Source organism: Rhyacophila brunnea, unplaced genomic scaffold (genome assembly GCF_057557595.1).
Source record: "Rhyacophila brunnea isolate RB1 unplaced genomic scaffold, BYU_Rbru_1.0 scaffold_6, whole genome shotgun sequence".
Classification (NCBI taxonomy): Eukaryota; Metazoa; Arthropoda; class Insecta; order Trichoptera; family Rhyacophilidae; genus Rhyacophila; species Rhyacophila brunnea.
In genome coordinates this window covers 25923526-25935688 of record NW_028233276.1, presented here as the reverse complement: position 1 = coordinate 25935688, position 12163 = coordinate 25923526, and the positions used below count along the sequence as shown (strand labels likewise).

The 12163-nt window shown below is 32.8% G+C and overlaps 1 protein-coding gene across 1 annotated transcript in view; it reads left to right on the top strand.

Annotated features, from left to right (window-relative positions):
- Positions 1-12163, top strand: part of LOC147065462 (organic cation transporter-like protein) — a 69990-nt gene that overhangs the window by 49219 nt on the left and 8608 nt on the right. The gene's annotated exons all lie outside the window — the stretch shown is intronic.

The following is a 12163-nucleotide window of genomic DNA, read 5'->3' as shown; positions in this document are numbered from 1 at the left end:
GGCAATAGGTACCTACTGATCGTGCCCGGGTAGCTTAATAATTTGCATTTCATTGGTATTATCAGAACACAGCTCTGTAGGGCTATTCGGAAACACGTTTCCGTTATTGGTCTTGATCTAAAATAACACGGATATCACTCGGATACATTGCGTGAACAAGGCGGTTATCTACAACAATTTTATTGTTAACATACAGCATTGCGTCTTACTTGATTCCAAATGCATCCGATTAGAATCAAGTATAACGTGTTAAAAATATTTTGCAGTACTATTCAACGACATATTTTGACAGATCGCTATTAGCGCGGTCATAACCGTCCGTGTTAGAACACATCACGCCTGACAGTTAACTTCACAGCATAATTAACTCCCTGAATAAGACATAATAATCATCATAGTTATCACCTTTTCATTGATTTTGGAGTTAAGTGATATTACATATTAATTTAAATAAAACGCAATTTTATCATTCTAATTCCACTTTTGTTAAATATAATAAATTTGCCGGTTTCGTCCGCCTCAGAGGGACATTTTCAAATAGGTAGTGAAAAAAAGAAAGTTAAGTGATGTTAGAATAGCCCTTTATAACACTATAATTAAATATACCAAGTACCACGTGGTACTTCGCATAATTTTTATTGCCCAATGCGCGAGGGAGGTTTCAAAGCGGGATAACATGTTAATCCCAGCTAGCTGCCATCCTCATTGTATATCTACGTACATCTCCAAAAACTACCCGCGTAATGGAAAATAGGTTTGTCAAAATGCCACAGCAATATTTTTTGACGATCTAATTTCTAAGAGATTACGATATTGATAAATTAGTGTAAAAATATACGACAATCATTGATTTCTTTTGCTTTCATTTCATCGATATTTCGACATAAACTTTTGATATTTGGCTCGACATGGCTTCGACTGTCTGATAAGTATACAATTAATATAATATAAGTATACAAGCTTTCACGGTTGTTTAATATCGTAATTCGTAATAGATAGTTGGGTTGTCACCGCGTGTTGCAGAGACTATTATCAATAGATAATGTATTGAAGTGTACTGTAAGGTATATCTTTGTTTTATACACACAGAAAGTGCTGTCAAATGCTCCAATTTGTTAATTTTCAGTACCTATAATATGTAATTTACTCCTAACATCATTTACGTTTATGAAAAGTGCTAGTATTCAGCAGTTTCTACGTGAAATATATTATTTATCGTCATGGACACGAGGGAAATCATTTTACACAAGTTTCTAATGATCTATGTTACACCGAATGTGCGAAATTAACTATTACATGAAATGGGCAAAATTTTGGCTAATTCATGTAATAGTCAAGCCTGTTGCCTTATTCATGAATTAGGTAAATTTTCTGCTGAGTACATGAATTCGCCAGGGTATGGAATTCTTGAACTGCAACATGACAGAAGAAAAAGTAAATTTAATACGGATGGTTTTATTAGTTATAATTGGACATAATATAATATTATTATTATTAGGTTAGGTTAGGTTAGGTTTTGTAATTCTGAATTAAATTATTCAACTGAATGTCCATTTTGAGGTTAGTTATCAAGTGTCAACAAACTATCACAAACATTCAATCGACCATTGCACGTTTGATACCCAAGCACGAATCAAATCGCGAAAATACTTTTCAATAAAATTCTTCCGTTATCATATTATAGTTCTAGATTTTTTTTGCGCATAGTAAATGGATATGAACGTCATTGTAGTTATTGATTGGTATATTTTTATATTATAATCAATGACATTTGACACATTTGTTTAGTTTGATTAGTTGCAAAAAACACCACCGGAGCGCGATCATCTATTTTGACCATAGATAATATAGGTATGTACATTTTGACCAATGCATGAGCATTAAATTTGATACATTTAGTTTAGTTGCAAAAAATACCACCGTAGCGCTACTATCTAATTTGTCCAATACATGAACTAGGCAGAAAAATTACTGCCGAATTCACGCAGTCTTCAGATATTTTGTCTAATTCATGAATAAGGCAACGGGCTTGCATTGTTCATGATTTACGCAAAATTTTGCCCATTTCATGTAATATTCAATTTCGCACATTCGGCGTAACATATACAAAAATAAGTAGGCAGTAAACATTTTAGTATTATTTACAGTTTAGAATCGCTGCGGTAAAAACGTTTATGATATTTGAAGGTTCCATGCTTTGCCACAGTCAGTACTGGTAATGAGTTCACGCAATAATTATCTCCAATGTTGGAAAACTCTCTGAATTAGAACGACTTAACTGTGGAAAACTGTTTTATTTACTTAGATAAAATTGCATTTATATGCAATCAAAAAGATATGTACTTAATCTAATTATTTGTTTAGTTTGATTAAAAAAAAACAATTTATTGGAACTTCGGAAAAATCACCGGTAAGTACCCATCGAATTTTCTTAGTTTACACGTAATTTTATTATATAGTGGCTTTAAATACTTAGTTATATTTTTTAATTTGATTGGTAACATTAGTAGGTATATTACCTATAATATCGTCTTAATATATGTAATAATTAATACAATATAATATATTAGACATCGCACTCACGTGAGTGGTTTTAAATAGACAAAAAAGTTTGTCTCCCTTAATTAGATAGCAAGACGATGAATATTTTCGTCAACATAATATTAAGTTTGAATACAAAATTATTTTCTTGGCATAGCATTCATTTGGCAGACTTCCATATTACAATAGTATATACATATTACATATTAATAGTATGTATTCAATTACGCCAATTAAGGTTTATTTTTATTACAACTTTTTTATTAGGTCGTATTCGTATTTGTCCGGTGGTTGTTTATCCAGTACAAATCTTGCAATCGATTTTTAACTAACTTCCCGACTAGTTAGACATTTGAAACTTTTGGAATATATCAGAACACGATGCCAATGCATTCTTTTAATACTTCTAGCCATCTTTAGTAGAATTGAATTCATTTTCAGTTAATTCTGTTTTGTATGAAAAGTTATTTTGGAAGAAATCCGTAATCCAATCCACTATTATTGGTTGCTATGTCTGGGGTCCTAGCAACTGAATTATTAATATATACGTGCGTTACTATGGAAAACAATATGAAATGTCAAAATGACATTTCAGTATTATTTCTATTAAGTACAATTTTTTTTGATCGTTTAAGCTAGTCAAGTCAAGTTTATATGATTCAACAGAAAATTTAAAAACGTTGTAAGTATATAAAAAGTTCTTTTTATCTTGTGATTATTATTTATTTAGCCTAGTCTTTGTAATGGTGTTACAGACAAGTTATTATCGACTCACAAACACAATTTATAGAATTGAATAATTTTAATATTTTAGGCTCTAGGATAGAAAGCCAAGCTAAATAATTAAAAGATAAAAATAACTTTTTATATATAACGTTTTTAAAATTTCTGTTGAATTATTATGCACAATATGCTCAAACTTACAAATATAGAATACTGAAATGTCATTTTGACAGTTCATTTTGATTTCCATAGTAACGCACGTATATATTAATAATTTAGTTGCTAAGAACACCCCCTTAGTAACCAATAATAGTCTTTTACTTTTTACGGATTTTTCTGAAAGAACTTTTCATATAAAACAGAATTAACTGAAAATAATTCAATTCTCCTTAAAGATGGCTAAAAGTATTAAAAGAATGCATTGGCATCGTGTTCTGATATATTCAAAAAGTTTCAAATGTCTAGCTAGTCGGGAAGTTAGTTAAAAATCGATTGCAAGATTTGTACTGGATAAACAACCACCGGACAAACAAGACTACGAGCTAATAAAAACGTTGTAAAAATGATCTCATGCCTACTAATTTTCATACAAACTGTATACTGAAGTTTGGGAGGTTTGTAAACAAAAAATACTTCAACAACTTTGATATGGAAACTATAGAAAACTCCATATACATATTATTATCTTTGGTATAACCCAATTTTCTACCGTTTATAGGTAAATCGATTTACAATGGCACCATGGGTTCGGCAAGAACGATTTGCAGTTGTATTAGTATTAGTTGCTTTCTAGCATTGAAACATATATTTAACTGTACATTTTTTACGATGTCCTTGCTTTTGCATACAATGTAGTTGTTAGTAGTTTTGAACAATCACAAACACCCAGGCTATAAGAAAATCACAAAAATATTGTGTTCTCACCAGGAATCAAGCCCAGAACTCTACGCACTGCACCACGAGAGCTGCCTGCACTGTACATTATAAATACACAAGAATCTCCCATTATGCCACTGCATAATGATTTATCTATACAAGTTACAAGACAAGATCAATGTTATTATATTAGAAGTCATTACTGTAAAATTCGTTGAGATGTTGAGTTCTTGTGCCGATTTTTTAACATCGCTCTGTCATATTATGAAATATTACAATCGATACAGAGCATTGACAGAAGTATTGTTACGATGTGTTCCGGTTCGCAGCATTTTAATTTAACAAATAGTTCCATTTCATCGCGTCATTTATGCATGTTGTATAATTTGTTTATTAAAACTACTATTATATTTAATTAATTTTTAATCAGAGAATAACATAATCTGATACGGGTTATGAAATCAATCTCGTCAGTTTCCTGCAATAATATTTATCACAATAGCAGCTCCATTTTTATATGTTAGGTATTATACCTTAAACCTGATTATATTTTATTTATTAATAAGCAGTATGCAAGAGCCTGTAAATCAAAGCCGCAAACTAAGTTTAAAGAAAAATTATGTCTCTAATTCAAAAGTAATGATAAACTGATTTTCTAAACCAAAAGCAATCCTCATCGTCATCAAAATTGAGAGCGTCAACAACTAAATACGTCCATCTTGGACTATAATTAATTACTTGCAGAACCAAGCCGGCATCTATATATATCTTAGGCGTCTGGATAGTATAGGTATTCAAAAGTAACCTCCCATTGTGTCCTACGCGTAAAGTATTCAACCATATGTGCTACCAGTGCTCACGTATTCGTGTGAAACATGGACTCCTAATGTAAGATAAATCAAAAAAATACGAGTAACGCATGTGGCATGTGGCATGGGAAGATACATGTTGGACGGAAAGACCGCAAAAGAAACCAATGGGCAAAGCAGACCAGCGCATATATTCAATACACACAGCTGCTATCGACAGCTATCAAGGATAGTTTATCATATCTATGTATTGAGGCGGTTAATTGTTACAATAAGTTAACCGTCTGAACTGTCAAAAAGTGCTATGTTTTAACAGCACATGTCTTGGATGTGTTAACTTTTAGAGCGAGATAGACAGTTTTGACAGTTTAGACGCCTGACTTATTGTTATAATACCTCAATACATAAATATGATAAACCACCCTCGATAGCCGCCGATAGCAGCCTTGTGTATAGAATAGATGCGCATAGTACGCGATGTGATAGATGTCGTTAATCAGATGAAGTAGCAAGGGGCACTAAACGACCACACGGATAGAGTTGGGTTTCGGGAATTTCCCGACGGGAATTCTCGAGAAATTTTCGAGATTTTCCATCCCGATTCTCGAAATTTTGAACATTTCGGGAAATCCCGGATCTCGAGAATCTTTTCTCGGGATTCGGGATTTCTTTATTATCAAATATTAATTGAAAAAACGATTATCTATATGAAAAAAGTAGAGAGAAAACATAAAACGTTCAAGGACTGATCGGGGTATGCCAACGTTGACCCAAAATGAGCGCAATTTTCGCAAATCAGGGAATTTTGTGTCTCAAATGCGTACGCGATTGTCAGACGCAGCGGTTGACAGTCTGTGTTTTTTGAAATTCTATTTGAATTAGTAAAGTTTTGAATTATTTTTGTTTTCCTACTTCTATTTTGTTTGTCTTCTTACAGAAATAAAAATATCATATTTTTTTGGAATATGTCTGTTTTTACACTGATTTTAGGATTTTTACAGGTTTTTTTTAAATATCCCGATTTCTCAAGAATTCTCGAGAATTCTTTTCTGGAAATCCCGAATTTCGAGAAATGAAAATTTCATCATTTCGGGAAATCCCGAATCTCCAGATTGAGATTTTCTCGGGAAATACCCAACTCTACACACGGATGCCTTAAAACCCTTTGGATATACATTATATTTTCTACATTACTCGAGATATGTATATATTACTAGCCGACTAACAACGTCATAAGCAGGTATTATATTTTGTTTCTGAATCTTATGGTACTATAAATTTAGATAAATATCTAAATACATATACCACTGGGTACTGATAACACTTATCTCATTGTAAAATCTTAAATTGCAGTGTTAACATAATAATCATACTGCATCTCAGATAGTTGGCAATGAAGCAACGTTGACGGTAGGTATTAATAATAATAATAATACACTATTAAAAACATACTTAAAAAGTAAACGAAAAGTATCAATTATATTTTAAAATATTATTAATTTCAATTATTTTTATTTGTAGAAAAGCGGCAAATTAAAATAAAACTATCATAATAAACAGTGCTCGAAATGGAATATTTTACGAACCGGAGCGCACAATATTTTATGAAAATTTTAACATAGTTATCTAATTGCTTGTGTATTTTATAAAAATAAGTGTGTTATGCCGTGTCCACATTGGCAACAAGTTGCTGGCAACCTCATTAAATTTCGATTAAAATAATTTTGGTCTAACAAATTTTGATAATTATCGTGTAATTTAATGAGGTTACCAGTGTGGACAAACTTTTAGATTTTTACGTTAAATGGCAAATCTAGCTCATTGTCAAATTAATATGTCCACGAGACGGAGCGATAATATATCGTATATATCGTAGCTCCACGGTCTTCAAGATACCTCGTCGCAGGACAGATGTTATGTTTCATGATGCTGTGTATCGTGCAATTAGCTTATTTGATGGCACCATAAAGGTTGATATGTTTTTTATTAACTATATAATGTTTTTGGACGTATTAAATAAGCTAAATTTATAATTGTATAAATTATCATATTTCATTAATATTTACACATGCTGTCTTTTTATTGTTATTTGTAATTAAGATATTTATATACATTTGTATTTATTAAGTATTATGGTGCATTGGCCAATAGCTGTAATGCCATAATACTATTTTTATAAATAAATAAATAAATAATTGTGGTGATTTTACGAACCGGAACGGCGCTCCGGTGCGTTCCGGTCCATTTCGAGCCCTGATAATAAACTGATGTGTCAATTCTCTCAAGATACACTTTCGTAAAAATCTTTACTGAGGTAAATTAGTGTTTCTACATCGAGATCCCGGCTCTAATGTTTTCCACATCAGTTTTCGTATTTAACAACGTGTTTATTAGCTCGTATTCTTGTTTGTCCAGTACAATTCTTGCAATCGATTTTTAACTAACATCCCGACTAGCTAGACATTTGAAACTTTTAGAATATATCAGAACACGATGCCAATGCATTCTTTTAATACTTTAGCCATCTTTAAGTAGAATTGAATTCATTTTCAGTTATTTCTGTTTTGTATGAAAAGTTATTTCGGGAGAAATCCGTAATCCAATCCACTATTATTGGTTGCTAAGTGGGTGGTCCTAGAAACTAAATTATTAATATATACGTGCGTTACTATGGAAATCAAAATGACATTTCAGCATTCAGTATTTCTATATTTTTTGTTTGTTTGTTTGTTTTTTATTTACTTCATATCAAGTACAAGTTTGAGCATATTGAGCATAATAATTCAACAGAAAATTTAAAAACGTTGTATATAAAAAGTTCTTTTTATCTTGTAATTATTTAAATATTTAAATAGTATTACTAGTAATTTTAGTAGATACTCAAATTAAGGTCATGCATTACATATTCAGTTAAATTAAATATATTATATCCACAAAAATTGCAATAATTTCGTAATTTTGGCAAAATTTTGTCGACTATGATTTTTTAAAGATTTGACGAGATTATTGTTTTAAAAAGGTTGGATCATTTTCGAAGTAAATCAATCATACGTTATCTCCTTTTTCTTTCTATGCTTATCCATTATTGGACGTAGGCGTTAATTTTAGGCTTTTAATCTTTTTCCTGTCTGTTACTTCTCCAAACAGGGATAAACCAGAGATTCTTGAGCCAGGACGTTTTTCTTTTGCCGGGGCTTCGCTTATTAGAAATCTTACCCTGAATGATAAGGATGCAGAAAATGTATGATGTGGTATGGCCAAATTATACGTACTGAGATATCCCGGGACCTGGTGGCTAGCTCGGGATGTTGGTAGGACCCGGGATTCACAAAAATTAAAACTAAATTGGTATCTGTTTCATGGTAGGGTTAAATGAAACTCGTTTTATTATAGGTATTCGGTTTATATTTTTAGATTACACGTGTTAGTTACACTTCCAATGTTTTATGCGCTAATTTTAGTTTGGTTATTAATAATTATTTTCATTCACAATTATGGCCTTTCACTCTGTATCCCATTTTTCACTTCCATGCTCGATTTCTATTTGTTTTTCTCCCCGAGTCGTGAGGGCCAGTGTTTCCGTTTTTTTTAAATGGCGACCCTCTACTGTCTTCTTTCTGTCGACAGTGTTGCCATCCTTCCCTTACATACTCCTTCTTATTAAATTCCTTTGGCTTTCGTCTCTTTTATTCGGCAAATCACATTCTTCTCTGACATACTATTATTATAATTAGATAGATACAATTCTTACGTGCTAAGTACATGTTAAACATTTTGACATTTAATCAAGGAATTTTGGACGTAAGTATGCCTATTGTTGACTAGGAGGTCAGGTGACATGTTTATACCTAATAATTAATTTAATTTATCGGGAGAGGCCCAATAATCATGGGTATTACAAATGCCCTTTCTTCTTTTAGGTATAACCGTCGAATCTGACTTCAACAGCCATACGCCTTATCCCGCCTTAGCTGTCAGTACATGTTGTGGAACAATGCAATATTTATTTTACATATTACATAATAAACAATTTCTCCAGAGTCGGAATTAATAGATTGTACCATCGTTTGTGGTGGCGAGGGCACGGTCTTGAATCTCTGGTCATCTCCCTCAAGGTTGAGGAGTGATAAGCAAGACGTTTTTATTTCAACCTCCCTACAGTCCATGAACCAAGAAGTCAGACGACCCTTTCATCACGGCTCGTACAACGCTAGCGCCACCAATTTGCGTCAACGGTTGTGGTTGTAATTTCAAATTGCGTTAGTGGTGTTGCTGTATTTAATTCGCGCTGATTTTCTCTTTTCTCGACGATTTGACGGCGGGCTACGCTTCAAGAGCACCTCAGCCGTTGTACGATGCTTCCAAAGAGACGGCACGACCCCAGACTCCCCATGACATGGCGATGTGAGTTGAGAGTGATCAGCTCTCAGACTTTATCAAGCCATGTATCACAAGTCATTTGGCTGCACCGTCCCGGGCACCAGTACTTCGAGAAGTGGATCTTTTGGCGCCGCGAGTCATTTTCCATGTCATCAATTGTTATTTAATCCTTTCTATGCCGCAATTAGTTAATTGATAGTAATTAACATAAGAATTGGTGTAATTAGGGCGTCCAAAGACGCTTTGGGCACTTAACCGGTTAATAAAATTTTACCATTACCTTTTGAATCCACTTTTCTTATTAAATTCTATCCCGCAAATTAAATAATTACCAAAGAGATTGGAAGTCCAATCTCTTTGATAATTACTGATTTTATTTCTCCATTAACATTGTATACTTAATGGCCATTTATATTAAGCACTACCACCGGAATTTATTTAAAACTATAAACATTATTTATTTCAAACGTCTTATTATCTAATACCTATTATTTTTTTATTCATATTGTCTATACCAGTGAAATTTGTATGGCTTAAAACTATTATTCATTACCACTTACCTACTAAAACAGTTTTATTATCATTAACATCGTTTAGTAATACTTGAATATTAATTTCAGTCAAATTGGGTCTTCTAAATTTATAAATTATATTGGTCCGCGTCTAATTTGTTTTTTTGACGTTTCAATCAGCTGTTTCCAATGTTGACATATTGATGCGCACTTTCGCGCGCAACTCCAACGGCGGCGCGCGCACCCCGTTCCAGAAAGATCCAGACGAACATTATTGTGTTCGGCCTTGATACCTATAGGTATATAGGTATATATTTTATAAACGTGACTCGAAGACTTCAATCTAAATGTAATAATTATTATTTTGCGTGGCAGTTATATGCTTTTATTTATATGGATACTTCTGGTATATTAATATAATTAATATCTTTAGGGACAAAATCGACCATTTTTTTAACATTAACTACATTATTATACAATTTTATTTTATTAGTGACGGCTTCCTCTTCCTGAAGGGATTTTTCATATTAGATAATAGAATTACTAATGATTTTTTTTAGAATTAAAAATTAGAATTACTAGTGATTTTGACATCCTGAGAGATTGCTTGAATTTATTATAATTAATATTTCTTTTCTGGTTTGCTTGAAGAGACTTTTATTGAAGTTAATATTGACAGCCTTGGTTTTAAATTACTCACGTTTTAAAAACTCATTCTCGCGGCAGCGTTTGACCCCGTAGAGATGCTCTGGGTTTGGAGAAATTTAATTATCATTCATTATCGTACATTCCGTATTTCCTGATTTTTCACTTATAACTAGGTTTACATCTATTATCTATCTAAACACATTTCAGTAAGCAATACCTTTTGATTTTTTTTTCTCAACCTCTATTTATAGTTTGAAATTGACAATTAGACAGCAGTGACTTCAGTACGCTGATGCAGTCGTGCACTTTTACACGGGTTCCGCACCTCTGACGTTTTCAACGTCGCCTTGTAAAAATACTTCGCGAGCGATGTCACTCGTTATGACTCGAATCAAGATTGATATTCCTTAATGAACGGTTACGCTTAACACATTATCACTAATTTTACAGACTCTATAATAGGGGTCTGATCAAAAACTTTGTAAATGTTTACACTTTTAACGGACACGTGAAAACCGCTTCATTTTACATGAACGCCATCGTGGACGAGCCGCGAGCTCCGCAGCATCCTGAAGTTTCTTTATGAGCCCTAGGTGACCAGGCTCTGCGACGCCTCCTCAGTCCTCGGTGGTCTTCTTCTTCTCGTGTCTGCTTCCTGGGGTTTCGTCATTTTTTTCGATTGCAAAACGGTCTTGTGGAGGAATCTGGTCTTTTGACGGGTTTGCCATTTTAACGGGGGTGCGACTTTTCTTTTTTTGAATATTTGGCATACCTACCTGTAAAACTTTTCTTCTCAATAATCAAATCAAATCAAATGTATTTATTTTACATATAATGATCATAACAAATTATAAATTTAAAGCGTTCACGACATGACATAAAATAAATGTTAACAATGTTTTAAATAAAAATACAGAGATAAGTAATAAAATAAGAAATAAAATAAAATAACAAACATAAAAGTAGATGGAAGCACACCGAGTGAAATTTGATAGACCCTATCTTAAAAACTTATAAAAACAACGTCCACCTAAATTCACCTAATGTAAGTGGAATATATCAATATTCGAAGCGATTTCTTTAAACATGGTTATTGCCCTCCCAATTGGCATTACTGATGGCAGGTTAGTTTTGCACCTTGGGAGAACAAACAACGGATGCCCTGGATTCCTAAGGTAATTATCAGAGACACACAAGCCGACACCACCAAGAATGGCAGAGTTCACATTTACGCCGCGTATAAGTCTGAAAAAATATGTAGCTAAATAAAGATCCCTTCTAAAATTTTAAGCTACAGTATGTAAGCATACCTAAGAGAAAGTCAGTCGGATAGAGCCACGGATAATAATATCCATACAGCTGAAAGTAAAGGAATCTCAAAAATTTCGTTTGGGCTCTCTCCACCATAAGGCCGTACTTCAACTAATGCGGAGCCCAAACGATAGACCCACTCTAAAGTCTACTTCTAACTAAGGAATTTATATAGAATTTTTAGTACCGTAACATCCGAAAATTAATAATAAAAAGGGGTCTTAAATAAAAAAAACTACTTTTTGTTCACGAGTGAGATTCATATTAAAATGTTTTTTTTTTATATTACGTATGTTCATATTATTATGTTGGTAATTAGAATTAGGACGATAAATACCGAAAAAATGTTTGAGGAAAATTTCA